Source organism: Podarcis liolepis (genome assembly GCF_965112155.1).
Source record: "Podarcis liolepis genome assembly, chromosome: 4".
Lineage (NCBI taxonomy): Eukaryota > Metazoa > Chordata > Lepidosauria > Squamata > Lacertidae > Podarcis > Podarcis liolepis.
In genome coordinates, this window is record NC_139558.1 from 63,359,936 (window position 1) to 63,379,293 (window position 19,358).

Below are 19,358 nucleotides of genomic sequence, written 5' to 3' on the forward strand. Positions count from 1 at the left end.
TATTGGGAAGAAAAATGGATTTAACAAAGTTGAATTCTTTCTATGGATAATTTGGGATTGGGGCAAGCGCGGGGAGCTAAACTCATCAGACACATTATTGCTGGCAAATGATTCACTCAGCAAAAATGTTCACATTAATAAATTATAAAATATGCATGAAGAGGAACAGCTATGTTCCAGTGGGAACAAGAATGTTGAAAGTTATCTGATCTACTTGCAGAAATGTATGCTGTTATGAATTTCAATTTTCCATCAGGGTTACCTTAATGTATATGTTTTGCATTAAGCCGGAATATATTTAGGGTTGCCATTAATATAGAGGGAACTGTGTTACAAATATATATTTAATTAAAATTTTAGGTTGTTTATGCAACAAAAATAAATGCTTTTCAAATTATTGTTAGTATCTTGAGTTTGAAATTTATTGTGAAAAAATGAACCGATTCTGGCAATTTTGTGTCCTATTCTTTGCTGTGAAATGGTTGGCACTTGTTTTGGAGACTTTTCTGACTAGGAGGTTCAAAAGGTAACAGAGGCCTCAAAAGCTCAACTCAGGAAACTTTAAGAAGAAAATGAAACCTAAAAGCTTAAAGCAAATGTGGGGGATATCTGGCCTGTGGTACTATTTAGGCGAGGTAGGCCTCCCCACATCTGAGCCACCTGGCCATTTGGCCATAGCCTTATCCTGGATGTCATGCACGACATCAGGTATGGGGACAGGTAAAGTTGCAACTGGCCCAAGAAAGAGTTTTCAGTTGCCACTGATTCTTGGGGGCCTGAAGGGGGGTGCAGGGCTCCTGCAAGTACTGATGATCAGCTGACAATCAGATGGGATGGCTTCAATAGGGTGTCACTTTTGGGACTGGACTTGAATTCAAATTATTTCCTCCAGAGTTACATAACAACTAGAACTATTCCATAAAGAAGTTAGTCCCAAGTGACTTAAACTAAGAAGTCACGTCTCCAAACACACAGCAACATACAAAATGGAGAACACACACTGATCAGGACATGGAGGCCATGTGCTCCTCCATGCTAGTACAACAGACCACACCCTCTTCAAGTCACATGTAGTGGAAGGCTGCCCCAGCTCAGGAGGAAACAGGAAGTCTTCTCCTGAATGGTACAAAACATCCCCTAACATGTCCACTGTAGGAATGTTGTACTTGACTGTAGTTTTACATCCCACACTCCCTTTAATCACTTATCAGCTGACCCACTTTGAACTTTGGCAACCATCCGTTGCCTGATATATTTTTTGCTTTGTTAGTATTTTGTGCTCTCATTTCATATTTTTAAGTGGTGACCCACCCAGTGAGCTTCGGATGAAGGGTGGTACACAAATTTAATAAATCATCATTATGATGTGAGGGGATTGACAGGTGAGTAGTTCTGCATACCTATCAAAGTTGGCTAATGGGCAGGCGTGTGGGGAGATAAGGATTTGAAACACTCATTGGAAAGAGAAAGAGAAATCTTAGCAGAACCTTTACCTTTCTTTACCTTTACAATAATCAAAGTTAGAGATGAAGTACTATTAAAGGAAAAAGAAAGAAACCAGAAGGTGGCAGCAATCCAGACACATAATAGGTTGTGCTCTCTCTCTCTCTCTCTCTCTCTCTCTCTCTCTCTCTCTCTCTCTCCAGGTTACAGTTAGAGAAAAGTAAATATGTGAGAAGAAGGACTGAAATGGAGACCATTTCATTTGCAGAATCTCCATGCATTATAGAACCTTGGGAGATCTAGCTGGAATGGAATATGCATTCCACAATTGGACTTCTTGCAAGCATGGGTTTGGACTACCACAGTAGAAAGAAGTTTCAGGGTGAAAGATGTTGACAAGTGAAGGGCTGACCAATGGACTAGGCTTAGAGATCTGTGGAATGTATGCCTGATTATATGTTACAACATGATGGGAGAAAAAAACTCCCTTAAAAAAAGTTATTTAATACAATAAGGAAAAAATGGAAAGCCCTGCTTCCAATGCTTTGATTTCCACCCTAATCTGTATATCTTGTTAAAAGATCTTCTCCTGATATTTATACGTTAATACACTTATTGTATTGTGATCATCAACTAGTGAAATGAGCATATTCATTCATGGATTTTGTGTTATGCAATAATATTCATTCACAGATTTTGTGTTATGCAATAATGCAGATTTTCCTTGGAAATGACCCAAATGTCTACCATGTTAATATGTCAATAAGGAATTTGTCAGTAACTGCCAGTATGTAATTTCTTCCCCATCTTTCTTATGCTACATTCCTTCAAGACTTTCATCGTTACTAGAACTGCTGCAGGGAGATCATTAAAAATGTTTTCAAAATACCTTGGTTTGCTGACTGATTTCAGATTTTGCTCACAGGTGTAATTGACTTGAAATGTATCATATCACTTACAAAGAAAGGCAGTTGTGTAAATGGCCAGCCATTTCCCCTACTGCCATCCAATTTAGCATGTTGTAGAGGAAAATATATTTCATTCTGAGCATAAACACAATGAAATCAATACAGGATAGTTTCCTTATCAAAATGTGCATTAATGAACCTTCTTACATTGCAGATACAGATTTTAGTTAAGCGGGCAAATAATCTGTTTCTCAGCATTCCAGCAGGCTGTATTGATTTCAGAGTTGTTAATATGATCCAAGTCATGCATGCCTTCCATCAAACCTTGTTTGTGCCAAATCTTTGCAGCTAACAAAAGTTTGTATTAATATATTAGTTGAAGATTTGCTGCAGCTGCAGATATCCCAGAACAGTGTTCTAGTACAATGTTTGTCTCACACAACCATTTAGACATGCTAATGACAAGGTTCAAGATGCTAGTATGTTATTTTTTGGCATGAGAACCAGTATCATCCTCTGAACTCTTAAACTAGCAGTGAGTGGGACCATTAGGCTTTCTTCCAAAAAGTTTGTACAGACTGTGGCTTGAAGCCATTCTGTTCTGCCATAAGTATGAAGTAGATTGTAGCATTTGAAATAGATGGTGCAATCCACTGCAGTATTCACACACAGATGTTATGTCTCATACATGCTCCAGAGCTTATAGTGTTTCAGTGTGGGGATGACACTACTATCCTCACCAATGCATCAGAAACTTACATTTGCCATAATCTCCAATGTGTCAAATGGGCAACAGTATCCTCACCTCACCCAACAAATCCAGTGATGGTCTTTTGAGCCATGCTCACTCTTCTGCTAGTCATTAGAAAATCTCTGAAGTACCAGGGCAGCAAGAGCCCTGGAGATCTTTAGGCAATGGAGTTGGTTGTAGAGGGCAGCCTGGACAATACTGTATCCACACACTTCTCAACCTTTTCTGCCAGGTGTGAGATCAGTGCCCATTGCTTTTCTTAGGGCCCACTCTGGCATTGAATTTGCTCCAATCAGGAGAAATGATTCTGACCAAGATACACACGTTGCGGTCCCACGATATGACTTCAGCATGTGATCTGGTTAAGGGCCTCTGCAAACCTGGAGCTGGCGCTGCTCATATTAAGTGATATCATACCTTTAGAGTTTTTCAAAAGTAACATGGGTTTCTGTGGGGGGAAAGGAGTTTGGGACCCAATTTTCTGTGTAACGTGTGTACCTAATTCCGTCTGGTTTTGTGCATCAGAATATTAGACCTTCTTGAATTGTTACCAAATATTGCATTATATATATATATATATATATATATATATATATATATATATATATATATATACACTTTTACAGCTCTTGGTGCATTTATTTATATTTTGACATCAGCGTATTTATTTGATTTCATCTTTAAGACCCACTCCTCGTAAAATGTCTCTCGGTCATTTTGCGGTATGCTCCCCCACAAAAAAAACACCAATGATAAAAACAATTACACACAATTCCCATATATAAGAGCAATTCTCCCATGTAAAACTAAACCACATCCCATACATACATATGGCATTTATATGGTCCTTCTCTTGCAACAGACATGGGAAAGTGAAATAAAATAACGGCAAAATTTAGTGTGGTTTTTAAAAGCATCTTCCTAAGTAATATGCTTTTCAAGAGGATTGGACAAGTTCATGGGTGGAAATAAGGCAGGATGTGCCTCTGGGTACCAGTTTCAGGGAGTAACAAGTGTGGAGAGTTGTTGCTGCGTTCGGGTGCTTCTTGTGACCTTCCCATCAGGGCATCTGGTCAGCCACTGGGAGAACAGGAAAGCTGAACTAGATGGGCCATTGGCCTGATCCTGGAAGCTCTTCTTAACATTATTATTATTATTATTATTATTATTATTATTATTATTATTATTAAAGATTTTCTTACAAAAGTGTGTGCAATGTCTCTTTCTCTCGTATATTCCCCCCCATGTAACATTTTTACAAATCAGTTTCATTTGTTGAAACATTGATCATCCTATATTTTGTATGATTTGTAGAAACCATACACAGAACTTTTCTTTATCAGCTTAAAACAGACTCGTGGGCCTAATTAAAAGAAATTCAAAACCGACTGTTTATGATGTTCCTAACGACACTGGGGTACCTCACTCACCATGCTGCTCACTTGCGCTTCAAAGTGTAATGATGTTTCATCTGAAGTCAACATCTTGACATTATTGCTAAACTTTAGATAGAGGGGCACTTTACTCTGACCTCTATTGTTTATGATAATCCATCAAACACAACAGGAAACTTGACCAGAATATCAAAAGGCCCTAGTGTTCTGTGTAATCCAGTTTTTAGAACAAGCTATATTTGCTTTGCTGTTAAGAGCTACTGTGATTGAGTTATACTTTCTTACTAGTACTTTCACTGAGAACTTTAAATGCAGCACACTTACGTTCTTTCATATACAAAGGTTACTTTTCTAAAAAGAAAAAAAGTACTATGAGAAAATAGTAGTGATTAACTGGGGATGCCCTGGTATATGCATTTTTGTACACATTACCTTGCTGGAGAACTGCATTCCAAAAAACTGGAGAAATGTGAATTTTGCAGAATGGCTGTTTCAGTTATGCAGCTTTGAAAATATACAAATTTTAATAAATAAAAATAGTTTTATTTTTGTTTTATTATATATTTTGTGTTTTCATTTTGTATTTTTGTGTTGTGAACCACACTGTAACCTTCAGATAGAAGGCAGTATACAAATTTAATAAATAAAAATAAATTTTTTAAATGTTGAATTATGTAGGTTCATTTTTAAGTGCCAAGTAATTTTTCCTCATCCTTAATGACAGCATACTGACATGAGAAAAATAAAGACAGTGAATCTAAACTCTTATCTTTCTGCTATTGTGCTTATATATTTCACGTTTATAGTACAAGCTGCTTCTGCATTGCCAGTCAGAAAGCAAACAAATGTGAAAGTGCAAGACTTTAATTCGTTATGATTGCAGAATACTTCATCAGTCGAATGAATATGTAAGTAATGAAAACATTAGCTGTCATTCAGAGAGTTGAAATAAAGTGGCTCCAAAGTGCTCCATCAGATGGTAAATCAAATGAAGGCATTTAGAGGAAAACGAGAACATAGGAGGTTTAAGGCACCCTTGAGGAAATGGTGACAAGAAAAAGCAGAACTTAAGAAAAGTTGAGGAGAAAACTGGAGCAACGTGAAAGGGTAACTTTCAGATCATCCAATGTAGGTCTTCTTAATTCTTCAAATCACAAAATCAATCACCACTATCATCCTGAAGCAGTGAGAGCAATGCTTCCTGCCTTGCTGGTAGCAAAGAAATTTTGGCCACTAGTTATGGGAACTCTGCTTCAAAAATTTGGGCCACAGCTTCATGGTAGAACATCTGCTTTTCATGCTAATTCTATCCAAGGCATCAGGAATGGCTGAGAGAAAGCCTGAAATGCTGGGAAGTTGCAACCAGTCAGTGTAGACAATTCTGAGGCAGATGACCCGATGGCCTGACTCAAAATAAGGCAGCTGCCTACATTCCTAAAACTCTGAATTGTAAATGTTCTACTTTGAACTAACTTTTGGAACTTCCTCTCTTAGGCTAATGCAACCACATTTTGGTTTATTTTCTTTGTTATTTTTACTCACCTATTTCGTATGAAATGAATTTCAATGATAATTATTGGCACCACCTATCTCTAAGCCAATGCAAGTGACATAGTTCCATTTCTGCTTCCACAAAGGCTGAACATAATATCAAGGGTCCCACCCCCCAAGTCTTTAGCACTTTCCTTGAAATGGCATATTTTTTTCACTGTGCCTACAAAGTTCAGCTCTGACTGAACTTTCTGGTGTTCTCTCTAGCACTATTACCCGGGAAGATAAATCCTTCCATGATTTGGGGAATTTATGCTGTGTCAGTGGTTGGTCAAGAGACTGAGAGTTTACCTTTTCATCAAGGCAAAATGAACAGCAGTGTTGGCAGGTACATTAAGAATAGAGGGACAATGTCAGGACAAGTCTGCTCTAAAAACACAATGTCTGTCTCTTTGGATTTTTTCAGATGGATTTCATCTTGTGCAAGGGAAGAAAAAAAGCAAAGCCACCTCACTTCCTGTAAAAAAACAACCACCAAATATAGAAATATTGTATTTTGGACTGACCAAAAAGTAAATGACTGCACCATGCTTTCATTCTGTCTCCATTCTGCTTTTCACCTTGCTTCAGAAAGAGCTAGACTATAGTGGTAGCTGTTGCCTACAAGGCTTTGTGACCTTAAATGCAGTTAGGTTGTTGTTACTGTTTGTGCTCACACCCGTTTTCACACAGCCACTTGGGCATTTTGCTGCTTGGAGGAGGAAGTAGCAGCAGTTTGGGCGGGAACAATGAACTCGGGTCCTCTATTTGTGGCAAACGTGTTGAAGATTGATATAAATCTCTTCTAAATGTCTCAAAGATCACACATTGTCACATACAGTGTTCTTTAATTTCCTTAACCCTAATCAAAGTTGTAAGACAGCTGGAGAAAACAGTAAAGGACTGATTCAGCATTAAAGGGCTGTAGCTCAGTGACAGAGGGTTTGCATGCAGAAGATCCCAGGCTGGATCCCTGGTAACTCCAGGTAGGCTGAGAGAGACTCTCTGTCTGAAATCCTAGAGAGCCCAAGCCCATCAATGGAGACAATACTGAGCTAGAAGGACTCAGTGTATGGCAGCTTCCTATGTCACTAAGCAACACGGATGTTCTGGGTTGGAAAAGCCCCACATACTGTAGATAACTGAGCTTACTGAGCAATACTGTGGGATAAAATGGTGGGGGGAGAGAACTCACCTTGGAGGAAAGGTGGGGTATAAATGTAATAATTATAAACTGCGTTCTTAATACCGAATAACTGCTGCCAGTGGCAAATAGTGTTGGGTATTGCACATGTCAAATTGGCTATTTGTGAACACGCCAGAACTAAAAATCTAAATTCAGCACCTGAGGTAGTTTGAAAGCTCCATAACTGGAGGCCCTTCACTTGTTATAGAACTTAGGAGCACTACAGAGCATATGCTAGTTTATGTTGAGTACACACACAGTTGTTTGGACACAACTGTGCCCATGTGGGCTGTTCATATTGCTCTGCTGTGTAAGAGCTAAGTACATAACAAGTGTTGAGTGCCAGTCAGTCAGAGAAGAAGCATCTTCACCTTGGGGAGCAGTAGGGATGCAAATGAGCACCACAAAGGGGCTGTTTCTCTGAGAAAATTCTCTCAGGCCCGAGTGTTAGCAGTCACAGTATATCTCCTGAGATTAATCCCATGAGCCAGTATGATAACATGGAATGTGCCACTTTCGCTGCTGTTCACACATTGTTCCCAAACAGACATGGATGTTTTCAAGTGAGTTTTATTATCTGGAATGTGCCCAAAAAACACATACTACATTATCCTATGGAGCAAAAATGTATGCTTTCTGTGACACAACAGCCAAACTGTACTAGTAATCAGGAAAACAGGTTCTGGACACAATATTTAAGAGAAATGATATTGTCAGCTGAGTTGCTAAATTGAGTAGCAAGTGACAAGCAATGAATTGTAACTGCCTTTTTTATTTAGAAAATGGGGGGAAAGTATAATAAGGGAAACTTTAGCCATAATTCCGACATATTGTGATCTGGATGGATGGAGACATAATAGGGTAATTCAATCCCATCCCGACTTCTTAAAACACATTCTGTGTATTGAATTGAAGGATTAAACTCAATAGAACATATTTCCTCTTGCCTGACAGAGCAATCTTCTCCCATCCCATGAATTGTTCTGGGGGTTCTCCCAACCCTCAAAAAGCTAATTTGGGGGTGAATGGGTGGATGAAAATGGGGAAAGCCCTGCTGTGTTAGTGAGACTCATTGTGTTTGGCTCCCACTAGCACAATTATTTATCTGAATCTGGCCCCATGTCTGGGTCTGACTCTGCTTCCATCTTGAATAGTATCGAATGGAATATACATGTCAAATACAATTTATTTTATTTTTATGTTAATAATTCATGAACCACTTTTTAATCTTTAACACTCCCCTCCCAAAAAAGGTAACTTAGAATTTAAAATCAGTAAAGTATCATATACATTCATAGTGAGCTCATTCTCAAAGCATGGATCCTTTTATAGTCAACATGCCACCATCTTCACTCAAGAAGGAGGCTTGGGGGATTCCCAAATTTTTGCAGAATGTGCCAAAATAAGTGAGATTGCCCCCAAATGGCTCAACTTCATGCAAAAGGATATGGCTGGCTAGTTGAAGTTCTGAACAGGAGCTCTGTGCTCTGCTACGTTTTGTTGCAGCTGCCATTTAATGTCACTGTGGAAAAGGGTCACCCCTCCTAATGGGTGTTCCCTGGACTTCATTTGGCAATGGTAGCCAAAGCAAATCCTCAGATGTCCCAGTGAGAACACACAGAGGTACATAGGGAAGAAGCTGGTCCTAGTTGGCAGCATATGATGCTTCTTCTTCTTTCCAAATCAGCTGAGCGGAATGGCGAAAAACCTGTGGCATTTAAATTTAAATTAAGTCATTACTTAAGAATATAGCATAAGGGATGACAGAGCCTGCCTATCAGATAGATAGACCATTTGCCCTTATTTCAGGGCCTTCAGAGTATGTTCTGCATACCACTGTGGCACCTGCTTCAATTATCATTATACTGGTTACTCTGAATCACTAGGTACACTTCCAGAAGACACATTGTGCTAATGACAACTTTGCCCATTTGAAAAAAGAGAAAAGCCTATTTGAAAGCTCATTGAGGATGGATTCAAATGGCTGCCTCTCTCTTGGCTGTAGTTATCAAAAGTCAGCTTTTTAGCAGAAAGCATATAGCTCTCAGTCATTAATCCACCGTCTGGAACACAACAGGAGAAGCAAGAGAGATCCTACAATGAGGAAACTGGTTCGGGGAGTTGGATCTCATCCAAGCTGCTCTTTTAGCACAACTAGTACACAGCTTGTCTTCAGCTTTTAACATGTGTTAGAGGGATGCTTCCAACAAGCCAAGGTATGTGTGCGAGGGTGGTGGTGGAAGCATAAGGCAAGTGTCTGAAGCCTTTTGGTATTGCAACTGAGCCACTGAAGCTCACTGGTGGTGATCTGAAAGCTTGAAAAAGTGAGACCAACAACCAGATCCATCACAGAAGATTCAGGAAGCCCATCCACCTTTGGGATGCCGCACTGTAAGACATAGCTTCAACTATCAGTGATGATTGTGAGGGTTGTTCTCACTTGGCTGATACACCAACCAGGAGTGCAAATCTGGTGAGAAAGACCAATGTGATTGTTCTTATAGTTTCTTTCTTTCTTTCTATACCACTCCTCACCATATGGCCACAGGGCAATATGGAATATATTTAAACACACTAATATATATTTCTAAAACCAATTAAAACACCAACGCAAAATAAGAGTTGCATAAACTAAAACAACAAAACGTAAGATAGCAACAGGTATGAAACAAAATGACCTCAACATCAGTGGACCCAAGACTGAGAAATGTTGCCCTCAGTTATCACACACACACTTGCACCAGCACACAAATTCATTACAGGTTGGGTCTAGACATCAAAAAAGCGATTCAGTTAAACATGTTGTAAACTCCAAGCAGGGAGATCCCATTGGTGAAAGATGGGACTCCACAGCACGATCTGGTGTGACAGTGTTATAACGCATATAATGCTCTTTATCTTTATGAATGTAGCTGAGTCCACAGAGAAGCAGATTCTTTATCTTCCTTCTCCGTGAGAAGGGAGCTGTAGAGTGTGATGGTAAAACTCACAATCAGCACATTTTGCCCAAACAAAAATAGCCACTAAGAAAGATTCCTTAAGCAGAGACATCAAGTTCATGATTTCAGGGAAGAGTTTGTCATGCATTTTATTTAAGATGAGGAGAATAGCAAAAATATAAATTAAAAAATACATATTTGGTTATTCGTGCTAATTAATTATTGCTGCTCCCAAATTATAACAAACTCTCCAACATTACTTCTCATAATATATTTATTATTAAACATTTTCCAAATCCATTCTTTCCCACCTTATCTACATGTAAAAAAATGTTCCTTTACCACTTCAGTGCTGTTTTCCTTCTCCTGCATGGATCGTCTCAAGGTATTTCAGAGCCATCAACAGAATTAATGTGCTTAGTCTAACACAGCAACGCAGAACCTGTGACCCTAATGCTATTTCTGGACTCCAAATGCCATTAGTCCCAGCCAGCATGGCCCATTGTCAGGAATCATGGGAGCTGCAGTCCAGTAACATTTGGGAGCAGGCATAAATTCCTCATTCCTGGTCCAAAAAATGTATAATTATTTTTACTATAAATTTGGTGGCCAGAAATAAAACATTTTTTTCTGGCAGTTGGTTAGCTGGTTGGCACTAGTAGAAGTTGTAGTTCAAAACATCTAGAGGGCACCATGTTTGTGACCCCCATTCTATGGATTCCAAGACATAACTTTTCTGTCTGTGACTAGAGTTAAAATTTCTCTTCAGTGTACTGCAGTATCTGAATTCTTCAGGGTGGTTGTTTTTTGTTTTGTTTTTAAAGTTTGAAAAGATCTATTTGTCAGAGGTAGAATCTATATTACAAGCAGGAAGCAAGTAAGACATTTAATCACTAGCTTAAGAATTATGAATGATTCAACCGAAGCTGAAGAAAGCAGTTCTGCTACTTGTTATAACTGATCCCTTATTGATGAAAACTCCAAGCCATATGTGATCATACCTGGACCTCTAACTGTATCCCAATTGTGTTATTCAACAGACAATATCATCACTATGATTCCGTACTAGTGTATAAAAGTCCCGCCAACCCCAAGTGTCAAAAGATTCCCAATATTCAGGACTATAACCATTCTAAAATATTCTAAAATGTTCACTGATTGTAATAGTTCTAAATATTCTAAAAATAGCCTGAAACAAATAATCTAAAATAGTTGTTCATTACATGTATAGCACATGTGCCTAATTCAGTGCTGGGGAAAAAGCTGTCAGCCAAACACTAAAACATCATCAGTTCCATTGCAAAGAGCAGAGCAATACCCAAGACTCAAGACAACTTGAGATAAGGAACTCAAAAGATTGAATCTGATTATAATATTGCCACAAGCCCTGTCTAATCAAGGAAAGCCTGGGGTTGAATGAATCCGTCAATTTTGGTTTTTCTCTAGTTCTCATATTTACAATCTTCAATTCAATTATGCACATTTCCACAGCAATTTGTAAAAAGGGAAGAGATTCTCATGAAAATTCATTAGCATTTCAGTGCTAACTTCTAATAATTATATTTTGTATACAATTTTAACTAACATACACATTTTTTTCAGGCACGGATGGGGCTGTGTTGCTCTCCTGGCTTCCCAAGGCAGGGAAGGCAGCAGTGAGATTGGCAGGTGCAGGGATGAAGCTAGTCTGACACCTTGACAGTGACATGCATCATTGGGAGAGCACCCACCTGTGTCACACTAATGATCTTTACATTTGTATATTTCTCCCCAAAAGATGCATTTTTTTGCACACTTTGCCCTAAAGATGCTTTTTTGCATGTGTTGTTTGGCTGAAGAACTGCACAGCAAAATTTGCAGAACTGTGAATTTTGAAGGATGGTGGCATTTTGGTTTGCTTATTGTAGTTTCAAACAAAACTGAATTTCTCTCCCTTCCCTTAAGGCAGCCCACATGTGAATTATCCTTCCATGCTGGTTTCTGTAGAAGTCCAAAGTTTCTGCAACGGAGAGGGGACATTGTATCCAGCTTTTGGAATTCCCGATAGGATTAGGGCCACAAATGCAGAATCATCTGAGACGCTACTCATCTGGAAAACTAAGACGGCTTCCTACCAGTTCCTTTCCACTTCAGTGCATGATCAATGCTGTTATAGTTTAACAGCATCACCAATCTGCACAACTGAGAGTTCCTAGTTTGCAGTAGCAGGTGCAGAAGGAATCTTGAAAAAGAAGAGAACTTTGATAAGTTAGTGAGAAATACGTGAGGAACATGTAATGACACGGAACTAAACTTGAAGAGATGAATGCTTTGCATTTTTTCCATGTAATTGTCTGGTCAGTTTTGATTTGGTTGATGTGAAGGCACAATTTTGCTGACTGCCAATAAAAGAGGTGACACTAGACAGTAACTGAATGATTTTCTTCAGACCCACTCATCTTCTCCAGGAAACAGCAGCTGCGGATGATATATGCAAAAGTACCACCAATATGGGATTTGATACAAGGAAAAATATAATAAGTCAATAATTACTGGTAAATGTTAAAAGCTGATATAAAGGGTTGCTAAGAAGTTGAGATAAGCAAATGGGAGAAAAGTATTAGGATTTATAAATAATACTTTTTTGAGGGGGGATTTAAATTGTTGGATGATATTATCCAAAACATATACCAATTATATGGTGTTTGACAGATGGTCAGCATAGAGGGACTCTTCATGCCATTGCTTCCACCAAGCACTGATATTGATTTAATAGAAATATAAAACTATGGCCCTCTATCTATGTATAGAAGATATGATAACTGCTGCAACATATGAACAGACTGCTTTAAGATGCAGATTGTGTATGGATAAATATAAAAAGGTAAAGGTAAAAGTCCCCTGGACGATTAAGTCCAGTCAAAGGCGACTATGGGGTTGTGGTGCTCATCTTGCTTTCAGGCCAAGCTAGACAGCATTTGTCCACAGACCGCTTTCCGGGTCATGTGGCCAGCAGTTTGGGTTTATTCCAGTTTGGGTCCTTTTCACTAATGATTAAACAACTACACATCAATCCTAACAGGGGTCAGGGAAGCACAGAATGGTAGTGTCTTACAGCATTTGGGGCTCTGCAGGCCACTTCAGAAGATGGGGTGGCAGAATTGTTGGTTGTTGTCCTTTTTGTTCCACCAGCTACAGCAGAGGAACCTGGGGATCAGGTCCCATGCAACTTTGGATCACATAGGTTCAAAGCTTCTGATGATCCACCCCTGTGTTGAAACCACACTTTGTGGCTTTCTGCTAGCTATTACCAGGCATAGTGGGGCTGGGGGCCTGTACAAAGTCACATACAGTGGTACCTCGGGTTACATACACATCAGGTTACAGACTCCGCTAACCCAGAAATAGTGCTTCAGGTTAAGAACTTTGCTTCAGGATGAGAACAGAAATCGTGCTCCGGCGGTGCAGCGGCAGCAGGAGGCCCCATTAGCTAAAGTGGTGCTTCAGGTTAAGAACAGTTTCAGGTTAAGTACGGACCTCTGGAATGAATTAAGTACTTAACCCGAGGTACCACTGTATATTGTCCAATGGGCCAGATAATAATTCCATACACAGATAGTTTGTAGTATCAGTGTGTTTCCTACAACTACCATAGCTTAGATGTAAAACAAGCATTCACATTTATTTAAAACATGTATTACAGTTCAAGTTAGCTTACTTTTTTAAAAAATTAGTAATTAGAACACCCAAAATAATAAAAATATTCTATATACAGATTTTTTTGTACATGTTTTTGGAAAATAGTCAAAAACGAGGAAAGAGGGATATATGATTGAGCAGCAGAGGAACACAGAGAACTGAATTAGGCTGATTCATCCATCCCTAGTCAAAATCAAAAGACCAAACATCTCCAAAAGAAAAGTTTTTGTCTTGTGCTGGAAGGTGGTCTTTCGAGGAAGGGGAGTCCATTAGAAAGGGTGCAAACTGCCTCTTCCTAGAGATCTAAAAGCTAGGCACAACCAAATAAGAAACTAAATTATGTCTCAGAAGTTTGCTTTTGAATTTGAATCACTTTCATTTTGAAGAAACAGGACTCCTTTCTAAATCCAAGAAAATATGCAGAGAAACTTCTGAGGCATTTCAGGTGCACATCATTTTTTTCTTTCTTAAATGCTTCAATCAAAACCAACACTGAATTAATCAGTCAGGGCATTAATACCTTTTGTTGGCTTGAAAACACCATTGCAAAATGGTTAGGATATTTTGAGTCACTGCTCTGAAGCAGATTACCTATGTATAAAAGCCATCTTGTCAGCTTGAGTCAAATGAACTATGCTGTCATTTCTCTTCCTCTTGAATGAGACACTCAGGGAAATTCCTGCAATTACATTTTATTGAATTTATAACCATGTCTTTTTGTAACATTTTAAAAACATTCAGTTGATGACAAAATTGGATTGGGTGGCCAGGAAGAGGCATATCATCTCAAACAACTTCATGATGAGCCAATCAATGAACAATCTAATCTTCCACTTTTCATGGCACTACATGAGTTAAAGTAAAATACTTGTGCTGCACTTTCTACTGAATGAAGGCTGACTGCCACACTCCACTACTTCATATCATCAGAGTATTTGCACAACACATCATCAGACTGACAGCTTTAAGAATAATACACTTTCAAGATATATAATGGTCCCTTTGCTCTGATGATGTAGTGCTCTTCACCAGAACCTCATATGCTTCATGCTTCCCCCCAAATACCTTTGCAGTTTCTGTTGGAAAATGCCATTTTCATCCACATGTAAACTTTTATAAATTTAACTGATCTGCAAATGTGATCCAACAAACTGCAACACAGCAGAATGCTACTGTTTGCTAAGAGAGGGAAACTGTGACGTAGAAGCCTGTATAGGAAAACTTTGAGTATTGAGCCAGTGGATCACAGTCTTTCCCCCCTGATCCACTTATATAGATATTTGCATGAAAGTAGTCTTCCATGTGGATAGCTGATGTTCTGGGCATTGGCAGGAATTTTTCCAGGAATAAAGTAAAACACTGGAAGGAGAGAGCAGACTAGCTTCTCACTCCAAAAAATGAGAATAATAGTGACTACATTTTGCCTTATATCCCAGACCCTACAATGCTAGAAACTTACCCCTGTTGAAGCCCAAGGCTGTTTACTCCTTTTGGAAGAACAAATATACAGACAGGCAAAAAAGCAGAGATGCAGCTGTTACAATTGCAATTTCTCAGTTTATTTAGAGTACTTGAAGAAGAGGGGAGTAAGTAAATACTGTCAATTTTGTACAGATATATTTCTCACCAAAACCACAGAAACCAGTCCCCCCCCCCGAAACATAACTGATGTTTGCAACTTTATGTAGAATTCATTGTTGTTGAATCCATGTCATAAAATGCACGGACATTTATTTAAAATAATAAATAAATATTAATAATAAACCTGTTTATTTCAGACAACCATGCAGATACAGTGACAAAGTCCAAATTACTAGTTCCTAGGACTGATACTTCCTGAGATTCCTTTCAGTATGAGAAACTAAGGTAATTGCAGCAGGACAACTTCAAATTGTATCAAGACAGGCTAATATTAAACACAGATCTATATACCACAGCTAATAAAATGCATAATGTCACAAAATATTAGCTTAAGCCTACAGTCTAGAAGATTGATCTTACATTTACGTATTTTTCGCTCCTTAAGTCACACTTTTTTCCTCCTAAAAAGTAAGAGGAAATGTCTGTGTGTCTTATGGAGCGAATGCCTACGGATGGTGGGGGAATCCTGCTGCAGTCGCAAGCAGAGGATCCATGGTTCCCCTTCCTTCCCTCCTCCGTGGCTTGCTTTGAAGCAGCAAAGCAGGATAGGAGCCGCTTACACTGGTGTAAGCGGCTCCTGTCCGGTTGGCTGCTTTACAGTGAGCGGGCTCTCTTTCCCTCCCTCCTCCCCAGCTCAGTTCGCTTTAAAGCAGCAAAGCTGAGCCGGGGAAGAGGGAGAGAAGGAGAGCCCGCTCACTTTAAGGAGCAAAGAGGGAGAGGAGAGGAGCTGCTTACACGGGTGTAAGCGGCTCCTGTCCGGTTGGCTCCTGTAAAGCAATCATGCTCTCTTTCCCTCCCTCTTCCCAGCTCAGCTCTCTGAAAAGCTCCTTCTCCACACACCCGACGCGTGCTCCTCATCCCTTCAGTGTTTTCCCTTCCCTCCCCACTTAAAAAGTGGTTACAAAGCAAGGATCCACATGGATCCTCAGGATTTTTGCACTGGGTCACCCCAAATTCACCATCAGATCACATAGCATGTCTATGGCTACATCATGCACCCAAAAAATCACGCACCCACTGTGGCCTGGGGCCACAGTGGCGCAAAAACATGGTTACAAAGCACGGATCCACATGGATTCTCAGGATTTTTTCATTGGGCTACCCCAAACTCACTGTCAAATCACATGTCTGTGACCACAGCATGAACCACAAAAATCATACATCCACTGTTTCATTCAGAATATTTTTTTTCTTGTTTTCCTCCTCTAAAAACTAGGTGTGTCTTATGGTCAGGTGTGTCTTATGGAGCGAAAAATACAGTAACTATATGCTGTCCAAAATCTTGTGGTAGCTCTAGTGTTAATCATTTAGAGACATTGGCCAACACACTTTTTTTGAGGGGTGGGGTCAAATTATCATTTAACTGAAACTAAAACAAGGATAAATTTAAACTTATCCCTTCAATCTAGTGCTTTTGCTCTCAATAGAGACTTGATACTGCAACCCTGTGTACACTTACCTATGAATAAGCCTCAGTAAACATACAGAGATTGTGTTGTAAATGGTTAGACCAGGCTCTAATTTAGGACTTACATTATTATTATTATTATTATTATTATTATTATTATTATTATTAACTGATAAAAAGAAGTTAGATTGTTGTTCAGCTCTGCTGTCTAGTATACTAAAGCATACCGCAGCTGCCAGTTTACTCGTTAGTTCCTTGTACATTTAGAAATGTTTTTCAAGCATGACTGCATTCAGCTCCCATCATTAAAGATGTTATCTAAATTCCAATTTTTCCCCATCACTGCAATTATTTAGCCATTTTCCACCACCTCATTTGAGGCACAGGGCATCCCTGCAGTCCAAATGGAATTTTAATGACTATTTGAGGATGTGCTTCAACTTGGCAGGAGTGGACCCAACACATTTCTTTGGCATGCCAAAAGCAACATGCACTTTAAGAGGGAAAGTGTGCTGGGTCGACTTTCTAAGGAAGAGAAATGGAATGTGACATGTGGGGTATATCCCAGTGTCCCCTACATCTTTCTTTCTTGACCTTTCACCATGGGATAATTTATAAATTCTCTATATTCCCTTCCTGTTCCTAAAATGGATTATATTAAACCTGAGCCTAGTTATAAATGGCCCTGCCCTGCAGTATGTAACAAGCCCAAATGATAATACCTAAAAAGAGTCTTTTCATTGCATTTTCCATATTAAAGAACTTAGGAAGCTGCCTTATACCACATCAGCAATTTGTCCATCTAGCCCATCTTGTCTACACCATGAGTAGTCAATATGGTATTCTCAGTGTTGCTGAACTACAGCTTCCTTAATTCCTGATCACTGGTCATGCTAGCTGGGGCTGATGGGAGCTGGCAGGCACCATATTAGCTACTCCTGATGTACTCAGACAAGCAAAAAGTCTTTCCCATCACCTGCTATCTGATCCTTTCCAGCTGAGATATCACTGTATGCAGTAGTGTATAGCACTTTTATTCTAGAGATTCTGATTGGATCTTGTTATCAGTTCCTTTTGGATACTCCTTTCTTGTAGACAATATAAGAACTGTGTAAATTTAAGAACTGGTGCCTAGCTTTGCTCCTCTGTCTATTATTATTCTTACTATTATTAAATTTATTTGTCACTTTTTTGCTATGACAACTCAAAGTAACTTATAATATTTTAAGCAAAAAACAACAACACATACATATATTAAAGCCAGCATAAGAATAAACTTCAAATATAATTCCATTCCTTTTCCTTTTGGATTGTATATTTTAAATTGTAAGCCTGGGGCTGGGCTGTCTTCTTCGTCTTCTTCTTCTTCTTCTTCTTCTTCTTCTTCTTCTTCTTCTTCTTCTTCTTCTTCTTCCATAAGATAATCTGAAAGCCTTTTCAACTGAAGAGAAGGATACACACACACACAAACAAAAACATGCTTACAAACATATTGCAATTTAAGTAGCACCTGAATTAAAAATTAAACGTATCAGTGGAAGAGTTTATATCAGTATTACTGATCCCTTTCTCATCTGAACAATACTTACCAAGGGCTCTGTTTAAATTGTTATAAAAAATACTTACGGGTATGATGTTTAAATGTTAGAAATGTCGCATAGATTTTATGCATGCCTGTTAAACTTTTTTTCATTAAAAGTATTACAGCAAGATTCATAAATGAAAATGTGGTATGACAGATTACATTCAGTCCTGGTAGTAATTGTGTTGTGTTTTCAGAAAGATTCACTTCAAGCTTACAATAAAGCCAATTAACTAAAAGGTACTCAAAAAGCTGGGTTAAGTGCTGGAAATTCTATGTTGTTGGTTTAGCCAAAAAGACAGACTAGTCAAAGAAGCGTCAGTCTCTCCAGGGCATGAACACCTTGATGAAGCAGTGTCAGGATGGAAGACCAACTGAGAACCACATGACATGGATGTCCATAAGGTAAGTAATGCTGGATATAAATGTACTAAGCAATACACAAAAAAGCTTCGATTCACATAGAAGAGATCATAACCATCAAAGATCAAGCTGAACCAGTGCTGGTTCCATTGGGGAGGCTGGGAGGCTGATGGGCAAATGCTTTCTTTGGCCCATTTTCTGCCCCTCACTGTTTTTGTTGACACCCATCTGTTCGCCTCTCTCGCAGGCAGCACCACCTCCCAGTATACAAGACAGGGCATGCACAGGTTCACACTCTTGCTCCTCTCATTGGTCACTTGCTGAAAGAGGGAAGGTGAACTGGTAGTGACTTGGTAACTGGAATGGCCAGGAGGCTCGAGGAATTTGCAGTACCTCCTCCCCATCAGGGCCTGAGCACTGGCAAATGCCCAACACTGTTGGAATCCTATGCTTAAGTTTAGCATATGACATTATTGGAACAAAGCTGTAATATATGCAACAGTTACATATGTTTCATGGCATGTATTCAAAGATC